Source organism: Stenella coeruleoalba (genome assembly GCF_951394435.1).
Source record: "Stenella coeruleoalba genome assembly, chromosome: 2".
Taxonomy (NCBI): Eukaryota; Metazoa; Chordata; class Mammalia; order Artiodactyla; family Delphinidae; genus Stenella; species Stenella coeruleoalba.
Window position 1 is genome coordinate 152960321 of NC_137147.1, and position 26548 is coordinate 152986868.

The following is a 26548-nucleotide window of genomic DNA, read 5'->3' on the forward strand; positions in this document are numbered from 1 at the left end:
CGGGGAAACAAGCTTGCAAGATATTTCTAAAACACAATTCACTTCATTTCTTGTTCTGTATATTTTGTCAGAGAACGCCTTAATGTAACAGAAATCAGATTTGGTGTGTATTTTTACACCAAATCAAATTGTGCAGGCGCCACCCTCAGCTTTCTCCAAAACATTATAAAGGATAAGATTCCACCACGATATAGCTTAAGAAACGAGTACGGCCCTGGAAGAAGTCCATGCATGGAAAGTGAAGCTACAGGAGGGTATGTTTTACCGGAAAAACCACGTGTCTTATAACAAACATCGTTACAGAACTGGATTTAAAAAATAAGTTTACTTAGCTGAGTTCTTTTTCTGGAATCTGTATGTAAGGCACATATGCTGTTTCTAGTTATTCTGCAGGCATAAATCGTACGTATAAAATGTACTGAAAAAATGTAAGAATGAAACTGCAGTATAGTGGTGACTAATGGTATAAAGCACTTAGATGCTCCAGTTATAACAACTATATGAAGAGGGTGAAGGCATCATAAGTCTTTTTATTTATTACAATTGGCAGGTTTCCCTTCCAAGTTGTATTGAATATAGTCTCACTTTCCCTGTCTTCTCCTTGCCTCAATTTCCCAAATTCACAAGCCACAGTTATAAATTTTAATATTCTTAATCTGTACTTTTAATGTGTAGCAGTAATCCAAAATTATTCATTCCTTTCATCAAATCAGCAGTGGAAAAAGTCAAGGAAACCTTCATAGGCTTTTTTAGAACAGAAGTTCTAAAATTTTCCATTTCTAATTCCCAGAAAAAAAAGCTGTGATCTTTCATTATATAAAAAATTGCTTAAATATCAGAAAGTTACTACAAAATAATTACAACCTAGTCCATGAAGTGAGCTAGGTTGTTTTCACCTTCATATGGGATCTTCTACATAACCATAACTGAGAAGTTGCAAAATATTAGAAAATTAAAGCCAAGCTTCACCAATAACTTCCATCTCATATGTAAAGCATAAACATTTCTAAAGATTTTTAGCAATGACTAGCTCCTTTTTGCTATTTAAGAAATGATCTAAATTGGTGTTTTAAAACTTTCATAAGTAACTGAATCTTTTGTAAAACTGAAACAATCTATCAAATTCTATGAATTATGAGATATGAAATTAAGACAGATGGATGACAGTCATATAAAATTTTGGTCTCAACAACCAATTCACTTTAGTATATTGCTTTGGATATACTAGACTGAAAAAATTATGATTCATCCTAGTAAGCAGAATAGCACTTCAATAGCACTTGTCTGTATAATTTTACATGAGTGAAACTGCCTACTACTAACAGTAAAACACATTCATGCAACCTCTTTAATAGATGATACATTTATAAATTTAAATATAAACCAGAGATTAATCTTAGATCTGCACAGAAACAGCTATTTGGCAGAATAAATCAATGTGTTTATTTTTTCCAAGATTATTAAAAATAGTACAATAATTTGCCTTTTAAAATCATGGTTCTTTAACAATAGCTGTGATATATATTTTAAAGAGAAAATTTGAATCAGACAGTTATGAATTCCCTCTGAGAAATGCTGAAGTTCCATGGAATGCAAGTTAGAAACGTCTGGACAGCATCATGAGGAAAGAACTGTATCGTTTCTTCTGTCCACCCCTGAGCTTAGTACAAAACTGCAGCCGTGCAACAAATACTTGCCTAATTACCTCAATTTCATTTTATTCAGTGGCCCTTTTAGTTGTATGCTTTATTTTTAAAAAGGAGACTGATCTCATAATTTGAATAATGTGACCTGTAGTCTGGCTGCCTCCTTTTAAGACTCAAGTTATAAAAGTGCAAATCATGACACCTAGGAATGCACCTTACATTTCCCAGTGCCTCAGTTTAGTGCCAGCTGGTGCCAAGCAAGCTGCTGACTTGCACAGAGAGGAATTCCAGGAAGTCGTCAGAGAGGGCCATTTTCCAATAATGCTCCCTGGCATGGACTCAGTTCAGAGCTCTTTTACAAATGGCTATTACACTGAGATCATGATGAGATTTCCTAGAAGTACACGCAATGCTTTTCACTGAAATTTCCTAATTCAAAACTTTGTGTAAAAGCAGAGATTTTCTCCTGAATTCTTAATGTCACATAACCATATGTCAGTACATTTGAGTGGCCCTTTAAGATATGCAAGTGCTTAGATCTCTTAGAGACAGGCTTTTAAAAATTAAATTATTATTATTTTCACTTCACATCATTTTGTTTTAGATATTCGGCTTAAATTATATTGGATTTTTATGTCTTTTTTCAAGCTGGTTGAAGACCACAGGAGTACTAAATTATTAATGATCTCTATTAATTCTGCCAACCATCAGCGGTCACTGAGAGTTTACGGTGGGCAAATGTTGCAGTAAGTACTCTAGACCTGTGGGCGTCTGTCTTGAGTGATCTCAGACTAGATTGGCCTATCAGAGCCTACCATAGTACCTGCCACTTGAAGAATCTAAAGCACATAATAAAGTTCTTCAGTGATAGATGTGATCAGCATGTTCACAGGGTAAAATATGGATGAAGAGAAATAATGTAGTCCTCATTTCTACCTTGGATAAGGACTGACTACAGCCTTGATGTTTCTGTTATAGGCGTTTGGTATTTACTTGATTTTGAATATCCTTATGGTGGGTGAAGAGAGGGATTTTAGAGATTAGTATAGTACTTGGCATATGAGTGGTACTCGGATAATAGGACTCATAGGACCTTCGAGTCAAGATCATTTGGAGGTCATTGAGTCTAAGCCCTTTGTTTTTCTGCCTAAGAACCTGAAGCTGAGAGAGGCCCAGATATAGCTAGTTAAGGAGTGAGACAGTATTCAAAACTAACCCTTTCCAATATTTGCTGATTTTTAAAAAATGGCCTGGTGGTATAAATGGCCATTTAGTATTTCTCCCTTTTGCTCTGGTTGTTCTTACTTGCCAATAAACTGAACGTTTTCTCCTGTACATGGCAGATGAACCATCTACAAAAAGATACTAAAACCAGTTTACATGCCTATTAAGTCCCACTTGATGGGGTTAGAGCCACTTAAAAGCGGGGTGCTTTTCTCCCTTTTACCCCTTGTAGGCTTCCATCTTATTCCAGCAAGACTATTAACTAACTCAGTTTAATATATTATTAGAGTAACCTGTCCTAGAGGCAACTGCCTTCCATAGCTTAAGTGATTTATAAAAACACATTTGTTCAAATCAACTCTCCTATTAAGACCTTTCAATGGTGCAATGCTCCCCAGAAGTTTTTCTTTAGGATCAACTAAACAATTAGACTCACAAGATAACCACACACTGCACCTGGCACCTGTCTACTCAGAAGGACAGAGACTGGGAACCATAGCTGGCCGACTGGACATTCCTCATCGGAATCCAGCAGTCCAGCAGTTCAGCTCTGGAAGTCATTCTGCTAAACAGCCTTATATCTCCTGTAGCAATTCCACAGGCATTGGCTTACCAGGTCCACCGTCAAGGACACCCAAAGCTACGATAATGGGCTTTTAAGGCTCATTTACAGCTCTTCCTAGTCCAGACACAATTTACCAATGAGAGGTCATTTTTACTATCAGTAATGTCTCCTTGAACTGTTGACATTCTACCTTTATCAAGTTACCAAGAGAATCCAACTAGAGTTAGCCAAAGATCAAGTTCTTACGGAGAAAAGGCAAAAAGGTTTTTTTGGTTTGTTTTTCCTTGTTTGTTTGTTTTCTTTAAGCACACATGGCTTCCCTTTTCTCTTAGGATAAAGTACATATTATTTGAATGATTCACAAGAATCATTTTCAACTGGCCGCTGGATGCCTCTCTAGTCTCATCTTGCCCCCTCCTACCCACCTTGAACCCTACAATTCAGCCAAACCAAACTCTTCCAGTTCCTCCAAAGGACCTATCCCCACTTGGCTTTCAACCTTCACACAGGCTATTCCATCACCCATTTACTTATTTAAAGTTTTTGAATGCCTGCAGTGAGCAAAGCCCTGAGGAGACAACAATGAAAAGGACAGCCTTGCAGAATCTACAGCCCCTGCCTGAAAAACCTTCCCCTCTCCCACCATTGCCTGAGACCTTCATGTCCCAAATTGAATATTACATCCTCTAGGATGCCCTTTCCATTTCCCCCAAATTGGTTAGGTGTCCTACTCTATACTTCTTCTGTCACAATACTGACCACCCTGTGTTGTCATTGCCTGGTTTCTTGTCTACTCCCCAGTGAGATTGTGAGCTCCATGATGGGAAAGGAATATGTCTAACTTGCTCACTATTATATCTTCAATGCTTAGGTCAGTGCCAGCCCCTGAAGATTCTCAATAAATATTTTTTAAGCAAAGAGACAGGTAACAATTCTAGGAATTCCAAGAATTCTAGAAAACCACAAATAATGTACTTCTAAAGTTAAATTTTCAGGCCCTGTTATAGGTAATGAAGAAGATATTTGGGAGCAGATGACTACCAGAATCTATGATATAAATAGAATTCTGTTTATTTTTTTAAAATTGTATTTATAAATAAAAGAGCAAAGCAATAATATTATAAAAATGGAGTAAATGAATTTAAAAATATTGATGACCAAGAATCAAATCACTTGAATAAAAACAAACTGTTATAACTGGGTTATTCCCAGTTACCTAAAACCTAAAATCAGTGCTAACATTAGTGGACCAATAAATGGGGGTGGAGGGAAGAGTCAGTAAGGGCTTCAAAAACTCAGAAACAAATCTAGGATTCTTATTCTCACTGAATGTATTTTTTGAAGTTCGGCCTGGCAACTAAAGAAAAATTTTCCCAGTTAAGATATCATATATACATGCATCTGTGAAGATAAACATCCTTTCCTGGAACCATTTTTCCTGTAATTTATCACATGAGTTCCGATATAAAGCAGTATTAAGTCACACAGTAGAATATACCTCCAACCAGTGTTCCAAATGGTACAAAAAAATGCTCTTAAATATGATACTTTTTAATATCATCCATCTATAAAATCAAAGAACATGATATTGGGCCATACTTCAGAAGACATGTCTTTGACTGACTGAGATAATGTGGTCTAAGACACTATTTTCTGATGGTCTGAGAGTGCAGGGATAGAATTTGGAATAGTGTAGGTAAATGGATAGTTAACATACCCATATAGGCTTTTTCTCTCAAATATCAAATATCTTAAATGAGCTTTGGGAAGGTGCTGGATCACATTCAATATGCAATCAAATTCCCTTAATAAGATTTTACAGTGCAGAAATTCTTCCTTGCTGATTAAAATGAAAGTCATAATTTTGAGTCAGGTACTGACCAAACTTCTTACATAAGGAGAGACAGCACAGTGGAAGCCAGCCATGAACAGCCTGGGCACTTACAATTAGCATCCTAGTCTATTTGAAGGAGCAGGGGATCTTTTCAAGCTCAGATGCGTAGTAGTAATGTCTAGAGACATCCAAGTCTCAGAGCTCTACACCACAGGTGCACAGTGGTCCCCTGTGTGTGTTTTCTGTTTGATTTACACAGTGCTTCATGAGAAATAAAACTTAATTGCCAACATTTATAAACCAGGAGATTTCACAAAATATTCTGGATTTCTGCCTTCTCATGAAAAATAGGAAAAGATTTTTCTCAGAGTGACAACACACTGAGTTGTCATTTTAGTGCAACAACAGTAGGCTGGAGCTGAGTAGCGGGTTGTTGTGTCAGACAACCTTTTCAGAATGAGTGTGTGCTCTCCAGGTCATTTCAGTGCCCACCAAACCTGCTTTATTCCATTTTCACCAGGTTCTTACAGGAACTAAGGTTTTTGTAGGCTTTAGGAAGGAAGGGAAAAGGACAGGAATTATCATTTAACAGACATCAAAAATTTACCTAATAAGTAATAAGCACTGTACGTGTTACCATATATACAAAAAGGAATAAGACACAAGGTGTCTTAAGGTGTGTCCTTTGCTTAGGGCCATGGTAGTGGCTGCCCTGAGCCTACCTGCTTATGGAGAGCTAAGAGAAGCTGAAGAGCTGGAAGCACTATACCTTACTTCTCTTTCCTAAACAGTCTTAAAATTTAACTTCAAAATGTTCATCTTACTAATATCTCAAGGAATCTGTGAAAGAAAAACATCTGCTAACAATGGGATTTCTTTCAAGAGTGATTATTTTGGGAAATGTGGAGAGGCATGCACTGGTTGATTTGCCCCCAACCAAACTCTTGTTCTTTGAGGTACAGCCCTTGGTACACAATCTAGAGAGTGTTAGAACCCTGGTGAACTAATAATAACTAAAGTCAGTAAAGCAATAGCAATGTCATAAGGGCTACTTTAGGAGTGTGAGTGCAACAGGTTCAAACTTGGGGTGAGGCCAGTTTGTGAACTGTTTTATGTGCCATACTGTAGGTGCCAGGAAGTCAGGTTTATAATTTAGATATTTCTCACTATAGTAGATGGATCAAAGATCAAAGGGGCTAAAGTAGGGACACTAGTTGTCTCAGTGGGCTCCAGAGATATCTTCTGAAATCTTGCAGAATTGTTGGCTGTCCGTTCTTTCCTCTGAGATAGCTTAATGAGCTAAATGATTACATAGGCTTAACATCAGCAATTAAATATCTCTGTGTTATGGGTGTTGATGTCAGTTACTGAAATGCACAGGTTAACACCAATCCACTTATGGGCACTAATAATCAAATTCAAATTTTTATCATCCTGCAATTTTAGTAGCAGCCCCAAAATTCTGTGTGCTTTGTGCACATATCTAATTTAATTTTGGTAACAATTTTGTGAGCTACGATTATTATTTCCATTTTACCGAGGAGAAAACTGAGTTCGGACTCCCTTCTAAGATATATGACCTGTTTGCATTAAAAAAAATGCATTGGGCTTCCCTGGTGGCGCAGTGGTTGGGAGTCAGCCTGCCGATGCAGCAGACACGAGTTCGTGCCCCGGTCTGGGAAGATCCCACATGCCGCAGAGCGGTTGGGCCCGTGAGCCATGGCCGCTGAGCCTGCGCGTCCGGAGCCTGTGCTCCGCAACGGGAGAGGCCACAACAGTGAGAGGCCCGTGTACCGCAAAAAAAAAAAAAAAAAAAAAAAAAAAAAAAAGCATGGGCACAGATTGTTCCTTTCAAATATCAACGTTTTAAGACTTTTAAACCCTAGGTTGATTTTTATACCTGGTAATAAAGTTGTGTTAGGAGATATACAGGGTTACTACATTTCAAAATGAGGATGTTTGTGTTAGTAATTAAAACTTTATTTGCAGAACAGTCACGGTTTTCTTTCAGTGACAGAGCATGCAGCAAATAGTATTGTTTATAGACTAATACATAAACTGTCAGTACCCAGCTTTAAAGCATCTCCTTGGTATATTGTAGAAACTTGCCATGAATCACTTCCCGTGAACATCAAAGATTATGTTCACATTTACACATAAAAGTACATGCTTACTGGGCAGTTTTCAAATACAATTAGCAGTGATTCTCCTGTTGAATTTGGAACATATGATATGTTAGCACTCACCTGAAAAAAATCCACTACTAACTTCCCTGTATTGCTTTTTGAAATATGTGTGTATCAAAGCATAACATATATAAATTATATACGCACATATAAATATAAAAAATATATATGTATTGTGTCTGTTGGAAGTTTTCCTGGCTTTGAAGTGAAGACTTGATGTGTGAATTGTTTTAATTCTATCCAGCTCCACCATCATGAATATATATATATATATATATATACTCCTTCCCCCCTCCCTATATATAATTTTCCATGTCTGAGTACAGAGAAAATAAATGGAATGTATCCTATGGAAATTCCGTGTTCATTTCTTTTATAGAAGAAAAAAAAGGAAGAAGAGAAGGTCTGGGTTTTACATCATTTGTTACATGAAACTGCAGTATTTTGCATTAGAAATTATATAATGAAAGAAACATCTTTTCAAGGAAAATATGTGAATAGTAAAGCAGTCCCTTTGGGAGATGTTTTAATAAAATTAAATGCAGTAAAAACAGTCAAATTAGAATATCTGAAAGACCTTAAAGGTACATCATTTTTTCCTCTATTCTGAGATACATATTTTATGTACTTCTCTACATTGTCATTTCTGAAATATGGTGCCTCATAATTGAAGGACATAAGCTTAATGAGAGTAAAGATTTTATCTGTATTACTCACCCTATTTCCTTAGTACCTAGGTCAATGCTCACCAATACTAGACTGTAAGTAAATACTTACTGAATGAATGCATGAGTCTAAGTTACAATTGTCAGTCACACAAATAATGAGTGTCATTGCCTATGCATGAACTTAGCCACGTGTAGAAGGCATCTCTTCATTCAGTTTTCACCTTCGTTGAATTATTTGCAGCAGTAGCATTGCTTGCAGCTAAATATTAAGTTTGGATTTTTAATCGTGACAAAATATCTTCAGAAGCATTACACTGTGATATAGAACTGAAACAAATACTGCCTTGTATGCAGAAGACTGCCTGCCACATCAAGAGATATTTGAATATATGATTAAAGACAGTGGAAATGGGTAATCTTTCATAAGAGATCATCACATTTTCAATCTGGGGATATCCTTACAACTGACTCATGGATTATAAAGGACTAAGAGGTTTCCAGCTGATGTTCAAGGGGATCTGCTAAATATTCTGGAATATATCATTCAATTAAAGAAATAAAAACAAATATGAAACTAAGATATTAGCAAATAGAAAATGCAAATGAAACAGTTGGTGTTAAAACTAATAAAGGAGTTAAAATACAAGAATCATGAAAAGTAGTTCATCAAATGACATTGTTCAGAAAGGCAATAGCCAAAGCAAATCAGAAAAATACTAACCTCTGAACACACATAGGATTAGACTCCAACATCAGTAGGATATTGGAAAAGAAAGGGGCATGCGTTGTATGAATAAGTGTACAGTATATAATTGTGAATTGATATAAAATGTGGACAATTAATGTGGAATTTCCTTTGTCCTAAAGATATAAAATTGATAATACATTTAGAATCGATGGTGTCTTGGAATGAAGGAAATACATACACACACACACACACACAGACACACACACACACGCACTTACATACACATTTTGGTGGGTGTAGTTGGACCAAATGAGGTACTTAGCAAAAGAGGAACAAAGTTAATTCAATTGATATTTGAATGTCATGGGAAAAAGATAAAGTATTTCTTAACACAACACGTGTTCTCAGATTTGGTTGGTGCTTTTTGGAATCTATGACCATTGGAAAGTCTCTCCAATGGGAGAGAAAATGTGCCACCTCCACCTCCTCCCAGCCCCAACTCTAAAGGTGCTTTCCTTTAGTTGGATTTCCAACTCATGAAAAACCCAATCGCTGTGGAAAATTTGTATTTGTGGTGAAATGATAGAAAATATGGTTTTCTGAAAGGGAGAGCCATATTTGCTGCTGATGCTGATGAGGGTCAGGAGTTTTTCCAGAAGAGCAATACCTGGAGCACAACTTGGATAGTGACAAAAGACATGGGTTTGTTTTTTTTACCCTAGTGTCAGTCCGTCATTGTCTGCAGCCCACCCCAGTGGGGTATGCAACTTCCCAGGCACCTCTAGTCACATTGGCTTCTTCAAGGGTAGTTCCCAGAGAAAGGTCAAGAGTTTCTTGCAGCAGTGCTCTCATTCTCTCTCAGAGGAAAAAAATCATTTAATTTTGATGAAGTTCAGTTTATCAATTTTTTTCTTTTACGGGTTGTGCTTTTGGAGTCAAGTCTAACAATTCTTTGCCTAGCTCTAGATCCTGAAAATTTTCTATTTTTTATATTAATAAGATTTTTTTTTTTTTGTGGCGGTACGCAGGCCTCTCAACTGTTGTGGCCTCTCCCGTTGCGGAGCACAGGCTCCGGACGCGCAGGCCCAGCGGCCATGGCTCACGGGCCCAGCCGCTCCGCGGCATGTGGGATCTTCCCGGACCAGGGCACGAACCCGTGTCCCCTGCATCGGCACGCAGACTCTCAACCACTGCGCTACCAGGGAAGCCCAAGATTTTGTTTTTAATTTAAGCTTTCAGTGTGAGAGAAAGAGATCGTAAGAAGAAAGAGAAAATGAGAGAGAGTATGTACCTACAAAAGAATATTGTCCTTGGCGAAAGACAGCCCACTTACTGAGTTGTTGAGTGTGAATCACCTTTACAGACCTTTCACTGGAGACCACAAAGATGTCTACTTTAAATGTTAATTGTTTTTATAGTTCACTTTTTCATAATTAACCAATAATACAAAGATAAACAAACAGAAACAAAAAGTAAAAAACATATGAAACAATGCAAATTATATTCCCTCACTCACATAATGACATCCTAGGGGGACATGATGAATGAGGTCATTACTCTTGTGAGAGCAAACCTGAGTACTATGAGAGGAGAGGCTTAATTAAAGCTACAGCAACTATACCTATTTAAAGACGTCCAGGTGGCTCATGTCTTGTGGTACTCGCATTCTACATTTGGTCTTGTGGATGCAAATAAATGCTTCATAAACTGATGCACAGATATCAGATGGAATTCCTGATATACAGAATTCTCATGACTTGAATGGGTGATTCAGAATGAGACTATTCTATGATGATATCAGTCTAGCTCTATATTTAATATGTGTTTTAGCCAACAGACACATGCTTCAATAGTATTACAGCAGACAGCTCTCAGGATGCCTGTCTGGTTGATGCTTCCTACTCTCACAGCCTCATTCATGACCTTTCAGAGAACCTGTACATATAGTGCAGATGCGTGTAACTCTGTGACCCCAGTCATCTCCAATTGGACGAGTAGTCGGTAGAGACCTGGGACAAAATGAGATTTCTATCCCAGAAATTGGAAACTGGGAATACTGGGAATGTAGAGGCCAGTTTCTGTTTGATGTAAATCAGAATGACCACATAAAGACAGAGATGGGCTGGCTACAGTAATTCAAAGCATAGAAAGCCCATCTGCAGAGAGAGACAAAGAAGGATGATCACATGTGCAGAAAGGAACAGACCAGAAATTCTGTAAAGAGGGAAGAAAACCTTGGACTTGTATGTTTCAATAAACTCCTACTTTGCTTAAATACTCCGAATTCTTCCAATTTTCTTAATTATCCTAAGACAAATTGATAAATATTATTTTACAATTTAAGTATATCATAATTAAAAGTTTTCCCTACTCTTTGTGCTGAACTCTAAAAGACAATGGAAATTTGCATGTGCCAACAGTATGTTTTGAATTATAAAAACATTATATTGCTTATAATATAGGTTGCATTGATAGAAGCTAGGTGCCCAACTCCTGGGAAATAATAACCCTCACGTGGAATTTTGTGATGTTTGAGTGAGATAGTGTATAGTCCCTGCTAGAGATGATCAGTAGTGCTCTTAGAGCAGGAATTGATGAGGGCCTTTAAAAAACACGGAGGTGGAAGAGTGACTAGAGAAAATTTTTGCCTCAAAAAATAAAATATTAACATGGGAGCTATGATTATAGACCACCCTAGTGAAAAGGGGGAAGACTGTTGGGATTGTTCCAGAAGCCAGAGCAAAGACTATTGCTAGATATATAGGGAGATTTGTGTACAGTATTTAAGGAAAAATATTCAAACTCTTAAATCTGTTGAATGATGGAACAGGCTGCCCAATCAGGTAGTGAGCTCCCTCTTGTTGTTGTTCAAATAGTGGCGATCAAGGGGTCAGAGTCACTGTTTTGGGTATGAGATTGTTTGGAAAATTTCTATTTTCCATCCCGTAGAAATTGATTTCACTATTCTGAACATCTTAAGGATCTATAAAAACAAAAGCTACATGCGTAAGAGGAACTGCTCTTTAAAGGTGCTGCTGTTTGTTCCAGGGTTTCAGCACCAAAATGAATGAATGAATGAATGAATGAATAGATAAATGAGCTACTGTTTCTACATGCATACACATATGCATGATTCACATATTAAATGGTAAGGCATTATTTTGCATTTGATATAAATAACCCCATCTATTTATAAAAATTAGATATCTGTTGACTAATATTTAGAAATTAAGTAGAATTTATTTAAAGAAAATAAACTTAGAAGAAAAAAATGCCTAAAATCAAAGCTTGATTTCAAGCAACCTAACTAATCAATAATTTTTCTTTTTTTTATTTAAGATGACTGTGTTTGTTATGTTCAGGATAATGAGCAATTGATGTTGAAGATAAAACTTGATAGAATGGAGGAATATTGAATTAAAATTTTTTCCGATAAAGCTTATAAATAATTATTTCAGTGTTTTTTCTATTAATAAAGTATAAAATCTGGCCTAATAACTAAAAGATATTTATTAAAAATTTAGCTATTAGTTTGACTTAAATATTAGTAGTATACATTAGATATTTAATTGCTTTTTCAGAAGATTTTAATAATATTACAATTTTATTTACATAATTTTCAGGGCTTCTGTTCCTATAAAGGTCAGCTTAAACACCTAAAAATGTGTTTAGATTCTATATTTCGGTCCAATTATAAATTTTCAGCTTTGGTGTATTCAGAAGTGGAATGTGATTTGCTAACATAGGAGATAGTGTTTGTAATTCACAAAATGGGTTTTATAAACTGTTAAACAAGAAAATCAGTTCCATCTCTCCAGGTCATGCCACACACTAGTTATACTACAGAGATTGTTCAGCCACTTTCAGAGAACGTACCCTCTTTGAAAAGAGCTCTCTTTTTTTTCTTACGAGGGAGTTGGGGAGAGTGGGCAGGTTGGAACTTCTTGAGACAAAATCCGTCAATAGACTGACAGTGCCTACATATTCTTCCCCTCAAATATATTGTATGAACTGCATATTACACAATCCAGGCAGTCTCAGAAAATCTATACTCATTTCTCGATTCTGAATGTGAAGGTCCCCCTTAAACCTAGAGGACTCCTGGAAGGATTTACAGGGAAACTATAACGAGACTGATTTTCTAACACGTGTTGGACACACAGATCACATAAACATTTGGGTAGCCCTCCATAGATTTATACGAGGTGGTGCAGGAAAATTCTCCTAGCCATTGAGTGTGACTCCCCTGCTTCTGAGTTATGTCAGGTACATACAGGAATCACTCCCAGACACCCTCCCAGGACTACAGCCTTTGGCTTTAAATCCTCAATTTGACACTTTTCTGCATGGTTATTAGAGCTTTAAAGAAATGTATCAGTACTCTCAGCCAGCTTAGGGAAAGCAGTTTTCCCCTGGACTATCACCTCCACAAGATGGTATTGGTGGGGTGTGTTAGTAACCTATTCTTCCCTTGTATTTGGGAAATATTTCATGAACGTTACTTTCATAATATATGCGGGAGGTTAGAAATGAGAGGAAAAAAGTATATCAATAATTTGTTTGTAAAATAATTCCAAGTGTTTTTGATTTAGTTTTTTTTGTTGTTTAATTTAATTTGGCTTGGGGCTAACATTTTCTTTTGGTTGTCCTTTCCTTCCTTTCTTCTTATCTCCTGGTTCATTCTTAGTCTCTTTCAAGTTCTCCTTCTCTTTGGCCTGTTCCTTAGTGTGGCTCCCTGGGTGAGCTCATCCTTTCTGGTGACTTCCCAGCACAGTGGCTATATACTGCTGATGTCCCCATCTGCATCTCCAGACCAAACCAATCTCCTACTTCTAAGATGGTAGAGACGTCCTTGACTTGATCTCCCACTGGCACCTCAAGATGAAAATCAAATTTACTCCTACCCCATCCCTTGTTTTCCAATTTTAAGTGTTTTTGAGTTCCCAGTCTTTGCAGACAATGCTGATCTGTTCCTTTTCTTTATGTTCTGCATACAATCAGTTGCCAAATTCTGTCAATTCTACCTCTTTGATAAATCCCAAATGCATCACATTTTCTCCATCCCAAAGAGGATACTGTAGTTGTTAAAAGCACTTGCTTTGAATTAATACTTGCCTGGATTTGAATCCCAGTTTTGTTATGTACTGCCTGCATAAACATGTATCCATATATATATATGGTATCCACCACTAATTAACTTATGAGCTTCAGCTTTGTTTTATTTTTTTTGTGTGTGTGTCTGAAATCCGAAATAACAATAGCTATCCATCAGTGTTGTTGTAAGTAATAAATCAGATAATGCAGTCTACATGCTCAGCACAGTCTGGCATATAATATATGCTCAATAAAACATCTTTGTCTTTCCACATGATAGATACTGGGTTATCTGTTCTTGGCTAACTGCTGCAAAGATTGCTAACCACCCTTCTTGCTTCTGGTCTTACCTACTCCAATCCATTCATTTTCCACATTGCAGTGGGGGTGTATCTTTCTAAAATGTAAGCCTAATCAAGTCACTCCTTTTAAGTCCCTTGAGTTACTTCAAAGTGTTCTTAAGATAAAGGTCAAATTTCTTTCTGAAGAGAAGGAAAACAGTCCTCTCTTACCTTGCAAATGGGATTGCAAATTAGTATAGCCCCAAGGAGAACAATCCGACAAAATCTACCAACATGTTAAATATGAATGCCCCTTGACTCCAAAATATGTTTCTTGGAATTTAGCATAGATGAATGTGTTTGAAATTACTTAGGTACAAGTTTATTCTTTACAGCATTGCTTATAAGATAAAAGGTTAGAAACCAGCTAATTGTTAATCAGCAGGTGGATGGTAAAATAAATCATGGTGTATGTATATAATGGAATACTATACACAGTATTTACAATGAATAAGATGTGACCAAACCTCCAAAATATGTTATGTCAAAAAGCAAGGTGCTGGGCGTAGTATACCTTATTCTTTAATTTATTGGGACAGGGTTTTAGGAATACATACTAATCCAATATTGCATATGTATTCAATACCTATGGAAAGACACACAGAAACTGTTAATGGATTTTTCTTTCCAGTAAGAGAAATGAGTAGCCGGGGAAAAGACGGAAGGGAAACTTTTCATTGTATATCCTTTTTACACATTTTGACCCATGCACATGTGTTCAAAAAATAAATTATTAATACTAGAAACATATGTCCTTCGTGATAGGCTCCTTCCAACTTCTTCAAATGCATCCCTTGTCTCGGCCTCGAGTTTTCTAAAGAAAGCTGCCTAAGGTCCCCACGTGCTCTCTTTCTCATGCAGTTCCCTTGCTGGGAACACGTTCCCCTCTCCTCCCTCTATTGTGCCTAGATTATGCCTGTGAAGTTTCAATTTCTCTACCTCATTTCCCAAAACCTTTTCTGGGCTGTTAAGATTGACTCAGATGTTTTTCCTATATACCTCCAAAGTACTCAGCACTTACTCTGTGCACTTGGAAAATTCTGTTGTAGACCATTGACTATCTGAGTACATGTTAAAAACGTATGTACCTGAGCCCACCTCTAGATCTGTTGACCCAGAATTTTCATTTTTCATAAGTGCCTGCTTGTTTTTTCTGCACAATGTTTTCTATCGCACTTGCCTGTTTTCTAGTCTCCTTCTACTAGGCTATCAGCAGGACTTGTGTCTTCATAATTTTATGCACCTTAGGAGAGGGGTTGGAAAATAGGGGTGTTCAGTAAATGCTGAAGGAATGAATGCTATTCTCCTGAATAGATCTTTGGCTAGACCAGCAAATATCATTTTATAATACCAAATATAGATACTGATGGTAAGAGCAGCTTATCTAAGGCACACTTAGACACAGAACTGGAGTCAAAGCCAGGCCTCCTATTTCCTTTGCCTATCTTCTTTTGGGCTGTGTAGTTGACCTGGGAATAATGTCTTTAAAGTTAAATTTTAAGTTCTAGTTCTCTTAATCTTAGGAAAGAATGCAAAAGAAATACATAATATATAGCATGTCTATCAGGTAATTTGCTTGATATCTTTAGACAGTTCTGAGATATGAGAGCATAGCATACAACTAGAAATTTTAGATAGACATTTGCACAGATTTAATTTTTTAATGTAAAAATTTAAATTATGAGGAAGTTGACATTTCAGGTTTATATTAATATAGTATATAACTACTCCTCTGTGTGAATTTTACTTCCCCCCCAAATAATTATCGTGTTAGACAATTCTAGCCATGCCAAGATGATAGCCATTAGACACCTGGTTTATTAAATTCTGTTGCAGATAAAGGTGCCAGAAATAAATTGACTGTTATAACGGCTGGGCTTTCTTGCCTACAAGAAAAATACCTTGACATATTTTTTGACTCTGTGATTGGTCTACATTTCAAGGGTATAAATTAATCTTTAGAAGACCCTAAAGAATATCTTCCCTGGACACTTCACTTACACATCAAGTTGGCCATGTTAGCAATCTAATCACAAACCTGTAATTCAGTGGACAACAATTTCTTATTGTGAACAGCATAGCGGCTTTTACTATCATTTAGGTCAGCCCAAGACTGCTGATACACCGTATGTTTCAGGCCAGAGATGATGGATGGCTAGCTGTGATGCCCATCCCTAAGTGATTGGAAAGACTGAAGACACACAGTTCACTTAAGCTTGCTTACTATTATATCAAGTAATCAGTGTGATAGGCAAGCCTGTGCTCTTTATGTCATCCAACCAACTTTGTGCAGGAACAGTATTTCACATTTAAAAAAAAAATCCTAAGAATTGTGTTCCAGCTGACATTCCCATTACTAGATCAAACAGCTCCACCTCACACCTGGGTGTTAATGAATATTTTAAAAATACTTTGTTATAACAGGCAGATCTTGCTTTTCTTTATTTTAATAGCTGAAATAAAGTACATGTGTCACTGAAGTTGTAAGTAAAATATGCCAATTTGTTTCCTTTAAACTTTACTCAGGTCAGAAAAAAAGAGGCTGTTAAAATAATTTCATATTTTCTATGCCTAATTTCCAATTTAATAAATTAGTCTGCTTGTTAACTTTAAATCATAAACTTCTGAAGATTTGTCTTTGCCAAAATGAATCCATGTAAATAAAGTTTTCTGAATCTCATCTGACCAATATCCAACACAAATAATTAGGGGCATCTTCCTAGCTACTATTCTGTAGTGTGGAAAATTTTTTTTGTAAGTGATGAAGAAAAACCAAGTGTATATCTTAAATTGTCAATTTTGCAATAAGAGCATAAATCACTGAGATAAACTCAATAATATTCCCTTGCTTTTTATTGTTTCAGACACTATAATTTATAACTTCAAGCAAAATATCTCATGGAATAATTAAATATATCTTGATATGATTTAAGTAACTTAGAGAACACAATGCATAGAAGACCTTAAAACTGTTCATAATTGCTCATTTTCTTTCTAAACAATGTCATAATGTAAGGTTCTTTGACTTTTAGAATACTTGCATTGCCTGCCATCACACACCAAGTCTAATTTTAACTACGTAGAGAAAAGAATGCAGAAGTCCATTTATCTCTTGGGAAGGGTTTGCAACAGGGGTTAAGAAATCACTTCTTACTTGAAGTTTTATTTTATTATCAATTCTAATTAACACAGTTTATATATCATCATCCCTTTGTCCTTTCTTACCTATTTTTATCTATACGTACCCTTTTCTATTTACATAAATGATTTGAGGAAGCTCATAATGAAGACAGGTAAAATAAGATTCATTACAATTAAGGCAGCCTGGTGATGTTTAAAGCATGGTCCAGCAGCATCAGTGTCACCTGGGATTTCCTTAGAAATACAAATTCTTGGGGCCCCCACCGAAAGCTTACTGAATCAGTAGCCTGTGTTTTAATAATCTCCCCAAATGATTCTAACTCACGCTAAAGTTTGAGGGTCACTCATCATTCTAGGGTCTAAGCCAAAGCTAGGAATCAAAAAATTGTAAGACGTGTGTGTGTGTGTGTGTGTGTGTGTGTGTGTGTGTGTGTCTCAGGAAGAGAGATGGCAGTTAAGAGAAAACTATTTTACAGGTTGAGAAAAGCTGCAAGAATCAAATACACAAATAGGTTTAAGCGTGTAAGCCCTGTAGTCAGACACAGGTGTTTTGATTCCTGGATGTGCTGCTACCAATGAGCTATCTGACATTGACCAATTTATTCAACCCCTCCTACTCTCAGTTTGCTTATATGTAAAATGGGAAAAATAGCATCGCTTTGAGAGCTAAGTAAAAAAATGTATAAGAAAAAGCTTAGTGTAGCGACTAGCATAAGATATATGTATATTACTTTTTAACTAACTGCTCTTAATATAAAATAGTGATAAATACTATATATGCCTCATTCATGACAACATGGATGAACCTTGAGGGTATTAAGCAATTGAAATAAGACAACCAGAGAAAGACAAATACTGCTTAATATCACTTCTATGTGGAAATTTTAAAAGAAAGTCAAACTCTTAGATTAGAAGAGTGGTTGACAGGGGCTGGGGCGTGTGGGAGGGGGGACAAGTTGGTAAAAGTGTATAAACCTTCAGTTATAAGATGAATAAGGTCTGAAGAGCTAATGTAGAATATGGTGGCTATAGTTGATAACACTGTATTGTACAATTGAAATTTGCTAAGAAAGTAGAACTTAAATGTTCTCACCAAAAAAGAAAAGAAAGAAAGCAAAAGAAAAAAAATAAATATGTGAGGTGATGGCTGAGTTAATTAATTAGATGGTGGGAATCCTTTCACAATGGATAGGAATATCGAATCACCACAATGTACCACAATTGAATATCTTTCAATTTTGTCAATTATATCTCAGTAAGGCTGAAATTAAAAGAAAATATATTATAATTTAACTAAGAAGATTCATGTGACTATTTGAGCTTCCTAGTAGCTGCTGAAAAAGACAAACACAACAGGCTATATAGCTTTTGTCTGGAATGGTGGAGTTTTAAAAAATAGTGGTGCTTAGACCCTCCTGTCAGAAATGCTGATTTAATTGGTCTATAGAGGAAGTCTGGTATCTCTATTTTTTAAGAGATCCTCAGGTGAACCTAAAATGCAGACAGGATTGAGAATTACTGTATTAAAGCAGGGCTTTTCAAGCGTGATTGCGCATACAAATCACCCAGGGAACTTGTTAAAATGCATAGTTCTTACTTTTGCAGGGTGAGGGCTGAGAGAGTCTAAGAATTCAGTAGGTGACAGGTACTCTGATTAACAAGGAATTCAGGTATTGGGGAAATATGCAGATTCCTAGGGAGAACCAAACCATTTTTCCCATTTGGCTATAAGAAGAAATACTAGAGCCAGAATGCAGCAAAGCATGTACTTGTTTTATGTGGAATACTCACATTGCTGACAGTTTTATTACACAAAGTAAAACTAGGTTATACTTTCATTATGTTTTGTACTTACTTTGCTTTATATTTTTATATTTGGGATATGAATTTTGTTCTGGACAGATTAATAGCTTTCAATATCTTTGTTTTCTTTCTCAGGCAATTTAAAGATAGGGTACAATTTTTTTTTTTTTACAATTTTTACAAAATTCCTAATTTTCTGGAGGGGAAGAGGTCTAATTTAGGTTTTGGTTACAAACTTAAGTTTTAGAAATGAATATATCCTTATCAGAATTAATTTCAGATGAAGTCCTTTTTGTTTAATGTGCTATATCAGTCTATTCATTTATTAAAGATAGAAATCCAAGTGTTCTAAATAATGCCATTTATGATACCCAAAATTAAATAATACAACTCTAAAATGCCAATAAAGAAATAGAACTTGAAGATTTTTAAAGTTCTAATCTCACATAAAGGAATATGGTAATAATATCTTTAGAGAGTGAACTCTATTTGAGAATGATGTATAAAGAAAGTGTAGAAGAATATATAGCCTTTTAAAATGATTCTAGAGCAAGTCTCTCTCTCCTCACTCACTCAATCTCTCTCTCTAGAGGACACATAAATAAGAATAACTCTAAAAGAATGGAGAATGATCATTTTGATATTAATAAGTTTAGTTGACAAGAATCAAGCTAGGGATGAAGATCAGAGCATTTTACTATTTCCTGTTAAACTCCTTAACAAAACAAATTTCAGTCATTGAAACCTACTAAAAAGCAACTGCAAAGTTGATGGCCTTTTCTTAAGACTACCAAGAGTGTCCTTGCCCTATCTAAAATCCATTCCCTATTTTAAAGCACAGTGAAAATAAGAATAAATTAAGCATCTTGATTCTTGGGGAAAAATATCAGCTTGTAAATTGGGGTCATGGTACTGAGCTTCCTTGCTCGCGACTCTCTGGAATTACATGTGCACGAAGAAAGCAGTGGGTCAGCATGGGAAGCCTACCTTAACATTCTTCCTTTATATCACTGTGGTTAAAAGAGTTGCTGGTAAGGACAAGTAAAGAATCGGAGCTTTTAACTAGTTCAATCTTCTGTACTTTATGTAAGGCCAACTGGCCCGAGGCAGGGGAACACAATCAGATTCACAGGTTGCATCAGACCGAAACTCTCCGGACCACCCAGTTCCAGAAACTGACCTGGAGACATTCCGGACCACCCAGTTCCAGGAACTGACCTGGGGACTTTGCACCCGGCCCAGCCTTCCCGTCTTTCGAGGGGCGGGACTAACGGTCCCCCAGGATACCCGAAAAGACCACCAAATAAGGAATACCCTGCGCCCTCCCAGATTCACCACACCCCTTTCCGCTATAAAATCTTGCCCAACCCTCGCCCGGGTGCGACTTCTCTGGCCCCTTTCTCTCGGACCAGTGAACCTTGCCCGGGAGCGCTCCCTGATAAAGCTCACTTGAAGCTTTCCTCTGTTTCGCGGTGCCGTTTGTTAAGATACGACCTTACACTTTATAGTAAACCTTTTTTAAAAAAAGTGAAGATGGCAGACTGTATGTTAAATACGATGGCTGGTTGGTCAAGTCAACCATGTGCATCAGAAAGTGGCAGACTATGGAGCAAGGTGCAACCTCAATCTGAGCCGTAATAAAGTAGCTGTTCATCTGTGGTCAGAGAGCACCATGAAAGACCTTGAGTTCCTTCACTTTATTTTGCAGAAAGCCATCAGACAGCTTTGCATCATCTAGCTCTATCAATCAAGGGCCTCAACCACTGCTTGCTGCTGAAAGCTTTCCTGTTTGGCTCTGTTTTTTCACAGACAGCTCAATAACTTGTCTGTGGAGCTGTGATAAATGTGCCATGAGCTTCTAAACTGTCTCTTTAACACTGGACTGCATTTCAACTTATAATGCTTGTGACTAATTGCTTGTATCAAAGGCTTTTTATTTATTTGTAATGATTATCCAATAGGCTTATCATTTATGTTTCTCACATTTCTTCATGCAGTGGTTTTATTTTAAAGTTGCACACAGCCGACTGTCAGCTAACTTCTAATGTAGCAGCTCTTGCTCAATGAATAAGCTGTCAAGTTAAGAGAACATAATTGGCAAAACCTAGTATATAACCAGAACAAGTGCAAACTCCTAATGAATTTTCTTCTCTTTTTGTGACCACGGCACATCAGCCATAGTTTTAAACACCAACGTTATGGCCGCCTACTGTGGCTGTCAGAACAGAAATTTCCCAGTGGTTTTGTCCTCTTGTGTAAGAACAGTAGTCAGGATCATAAAACCTTCTTATTTGGGCACAATTGCCAGTTTCTGCTAAGGAGGCCCAGAATAGAGCTATTATGGTAAATGAATAACTTCTCATTTTGAAAGAAGGTAGTTCTTTCAGATCAGGTTGGAGGTCAATGACAGGGCAAGGAAAGGAAGCTCATATTGCAGCTGTCTGCAAATGAGCTTTTCCTACAGATACTGTAAGGAAAAATAAGAGTCTATTAGGGAGGCTGATCTTCACCTAATCTTTAAAAACATATTTTAAAAAGAAAGGAAAACCTGTATGCTTTTTCTTAAACTTTCATTGTACTTTAAAAAATACATGTATTTGTCATCATTAAAGGTTGTTCATATTGGGAATGAAAAGTATTTCTTTTTTCTAGCCCTTGGCTAAAAGAAAAAGGAAATATCATGACAGTAGTCCATGTCTTTCAACCCTAAAAAAAAGTGCTAACATTCAAGAAGAAAAAATACACTAACAAGTTATAAGTAAATACCCATTTAAGGTTGCTATTGCCTTTTGGTTATATTTCTGTTGACTAAATGCTTGGTTTGATTCAGACATCGATAAACCAAAGTGATAACTGCTTATCTGAATGCCTGAGATTCTAACTCTTCAAGAAAGTGGATTTAATAAAAATCAGACATATTTTAAGTATGCAAATAGAGGAAGTAAAAAGTAGAACGTCCTATTTTTTGAAAGGCAAGAAAAAAGTCTCATTAAGAAACTTTTATTCTGAAGCTATTTTCTTGCTTCACAGTAAAAAAAAAATCCCGTCACAGAAACGAAATCAAAAGGCAGGTGCCATTTACTACTGTGAATCAAAAAAAGCTAGCTTTACTCATTGGCTCAATTGGAGGAAGAAGTTGCACATAAAATCAGGAAAGCATCTACGTAAGGTTTTGGAATGTATTACAAGGTCTTCTCGTATACAGCAATGTAGTCGGTAGACTTTAACTTTTTTGAATTTATAAATTAGGAAATCAATTCAACATTCCATTAAACATATTTTAATGGAATGCTGAATTGCTAAATCATCATTTTGAGAGGTAATCAAATAATCCTGTTCTTCCTTCACTCCACCCCTAAGTCATTTCCCTAAAGATCAGAGATAGAGAGTAGTATCTATGGAATAATATTTAATTAGGTTTCAATTGCCTAATGAAATTTGATACATAGAATTATTTTATAGCCATTCTTTTTTTCAGAATTTGGTTTTGCTTTTTTCTTTAAATTCAGGGCTACCTTATTCTATTCGTCTAACTTGGTTTAGCTTGAATAGTTGGTATCTACTGGAGAAATTGCAAAAAACTGCTAGGTGATAGGAAGAGGTAATCTGGAATTAAATATGTCATGGATAATATTCAAAATGTGGAAAATTAAGGACATAACATTATAGGATAATTGTTTGCTACTAACATTGGATAAAACATTAAAATTAATATTGATGTCTATAATAGATTTCTAATATAGACTGCGTGATAGATTCCAGAACACATCTATGGTAGAAGTGGAACTGTGTCAGTCAATGACTGTGGAAAGACAATGGATTGGCCTCTTGACCTGAGCTCTACCCACTTCTTCATAGTTCTACCATTGCTACTATTTCATCATCAACAGGGAAGACGTCATTTTTAGCCACTATTCCATATAATCCTACAATAGGGAAGATTCTGGAAGCATTTTCTTTCTTCAAGTTTATATACCAAGGACGTCTATTTGTTCAAGTCAGCCTCAACAAAAGTAATAAACTGCTTCCTCTAATGCTTTTCAATGACAGCATTATGGTTCAGCTCATTTGTTCTCAGGACCCACAAAGCAGACAACAGGATCTCAAGGAGGAAAGCATCTTCTGCTTCACCTTGTCTTCTGAGCTTCAAGGTTTGGCTGTGGCTCATTGTTGGAGAAGGCCAGGAGATTGGTCTCTCTTAAGTGAGAACCTATCAACTGGTTGTGGCTCCAGCAGTGATGTGTTGAAGAGTCTCACACTGTGTCTGGGCTCAGAAAGAAAGGCTGCCACCATATACCCTGAGAAAACCGTAATTCAAAAAGAGTCATGTACTACAATGTTCGTTGCAGCACTATCTACAATAGCCAGCATCTGGAAGCAACCTAAGTGCCCATCAACAGATGAATGGATAAAGAAGATGGGGCACATATATAAAATGGAATATTACTCAGCCATAAAAAGAAATGAAATTGAGTTATATGTAGTGAGGTGGATGGACCTAGAGTCTGTCATACAGAGTGAAGTAAGTCAGAAAGAGAAAAACAAATACCATATGCTAACACATATATATGGAATCTAAAAAAAAATGATTCTGGGCTTCCCTGTTGGCGCAGTGGTTGAGAGTCCGCCTGCCAATGCAGGGGACACAGGTTCATGCCCCGGTCTGGGAAGATCCCACATGCAGCTGAGCGGCTGGGCCCGTGAGCCATGGCCACTGAACCTGCGCGTCCAGAGCCTATGCTCCACAACGGGAGAGGCCACAACAGTGAGAGGCCCACGTACCGCAAAAAAAAAAAAAAAAAAAAAAAAAAAAAGTAAAAAAAAAAATGGTTCTGATGAATCTAGGGGCAGTACAGGAATAAAGACACAGACGTAGAGAATGGACTTGAGGACACGGGGAGGGGGAAGGGTAAGCTGGGATGGAGTGAGAGAGTGGCATTGACATATATACACGACCACATGTAAAATAGATAGCTAGTGGGAAGCAGTTGCATAGCACAGGGAGATCAGCTCAGTGCTTTGTGACCACCTAGAGGGGTGGGATAAGGAGGGTAGGAGGGAGAGGGCAGGGGTATGGGGATATGTGTATATGTATAGCTGATTCACTTTTTTATACAGCAGAAACTAACACAACACTGTAAAGCAATTATACTCCAATAAAGATGTTAAAAAAAAAAAAAAAGAAAGGCTGCCATGATAGATTAATGCTCCATCCTGTGGGCAAGGGATGGGATCCCCTAGGGGGAGGAATCAGGAGATTAGCACTGGACAATCTGGCGGTGTGAGGTGGGAAATATTGTTGTCATGTCCGTAGAAATGTATATTTTTATATGTATGAGGCAGCATGTTAATTAGATGAAAACTAATGCTTGAGTCCCTGTACCACTATTTGTATTACCGTGGTTAGCCTCCTTGAGCTTTAGTTTCTTTGTCTAGAAACTAGTAATAATGATACAAGAAATTAATATTTATATAACATTTTTTTGAATTGTCATATTGCTATACAAATATTAGGTGCTAGTAAATTATCCCAGCACTAGTAGCACCCCCTTCATTTAAAGGTAAGGAAACTGAGCCTCAGGATGGTCGATGGCCATTTTCCCAGGTTCACAGTGCTGGGTATCTCTTCACCCCAGCCCAGATCTCATTAGATGAGATCACAGAAGGTGCCATGTGAGCTTCCTCTTCTTCATTCCTAGTTTACAGCAGACGTTGCTCATTGATCAAGGCATTGTTTCTTGTTGGGTCTAGATACAGCATTAGAAATCTTCTGGACATATCCTTCTAGCTGTCACTATAATGTTGGATGTGGCATGTGAGATGGAACACTTAGCCATCTTAATGTCTAATTGACCCTGAAGCTGATGCAAAATAAGTTTACATATAGTGCTTCCTACTTGAGATGCTCTTATTATTGTACTAAAGGCATCAGGAAATTTGTTTCCCCAAGATAATCTGACAGTTCAGAAAAATTGAATGAATGCTGAACACAGCGTGGCTCCTTCCATGGAGCCATGGAAAACAGGAAAGAACTCCCTAACGTTAGAAAACTAAGTATAATGACACTATAATTGTTCATTTTGCTCTGACTGCTATGGCATTCCCTCGTGGCATCTAAGCTCCCTGGATAGCCTGATATACTAAAAGTTAGTAAAGTAAATTACCTTTTAAACTGCAGTTTCTTATTCTGGCCTAGGCAACCTTGGCAATATCCATTGTTTAATTGTTGAAGTCAGATTCCTACTGTCAATGGATCTTTTATTCCTCTTTTCTTTTTGACCTATTGAGAGGGAAACTCCTTTTCCTTGTTTTTCTAATAACCTTGATTTCTTCATTCAGGTTACTGTGTGTGTTTAGTATATGTATACATTTTTATTATGTTGTATGGGTGATATATATTATATGACGTTAGTAACTTTTCTACATGTGTTCAGCATATTTTATACCAATAATTAATTTTTTCCAAAGACCTGATTTATGCTATGTTTTGAACCATGTTGTAGAATATCCATTATAGCAGTCTGTATTTTTTGTCTTATTTTAGTTGGCTTGTTTGGCCTGCTGTTGTGAATTGAATCCAGTCAAGATATTGCATTTTGAATCATCAGAAAGTATTCTCCATGATTTCCCAATGCATTTTTATTTATTCTTTGAACTTTTATCAGTCTAGGCAGTTTACTGGGCTGGGTTCATCAGATAATTGCCAGCTAGGTGCCAAGTCAGCCTTCTTCACATGGATGATTTGGGTGATATAGGTGACAGTTGATAAGTCAGTTCCATCCATCCATGTACAGGAACACAGCTGAATGTCACCCTTGCTGATTTCCAGACCCTAATGCCTCTAGAAACACATATGTGAATTCTGTGAAGTACCAGATTAGGAAAAAAAGTGACTTCTTTGCAATAAAAATAATAAATAACAAAACCTAAAATGAAGATGGGAACCTAAACCCTTAATTCTAAAAACAGTACTCTATCTTAAAGTGTTCTCCTATGCTGAAAAGTTTAAATGGTTTCATCACCATAACCCATATCCTCACACTAATGTTAATTTACTCACACTAATATTAATTTACTCACACTAATGTTAATTTACTCACTGTCATTTTTAACTACTAGTAAAATGTTTTCTTCAAGAGATGGATATTGTATGAGCCTCACTTATACATTGTCTCTTCATTATGCCTTTGTTAAACATTTACATTGGCAAGTAGAGGAGAGAATTATTTGTTTTCTCCATAGAGAAATGATAGAATATATTCTGACCCATTTATCTTTAAAGAAAATGTGTTTAAATATTTACTGTATATTTTGATTTTGAAACAGTGTATTATAGTGAAAGATATCATAGGATAATA

The 26548-nt window shown here is 36.6% G+C and overlaps 2 protein-coding genes across 14 annotated transcripts in view; one reads left to right on the plus strand and one right to left on the minus strand.

Annotated features, from left to right (window-relative positions):
* Positions 1–26548, minus strand: part of LOC307181738 (uncharacterized protein) — an 817010-nt gene that overhangs the window by 138678 nt on the left and 651784 nt on the right. The gene's annotated exons all lie outside the window — the stretch shown is intronic.
* WDR72 (WD repeat domain 72) overlaps positions 1–26548 on the plus strand; it is a gene marked incomplete at its 5' end in the record, with an annotated part of 189676 nt that overhangs the window by 128725 nt on the left and 34403 nt on the right. The gene's annotated exons all lie outside the window — the stretch shown is intronic.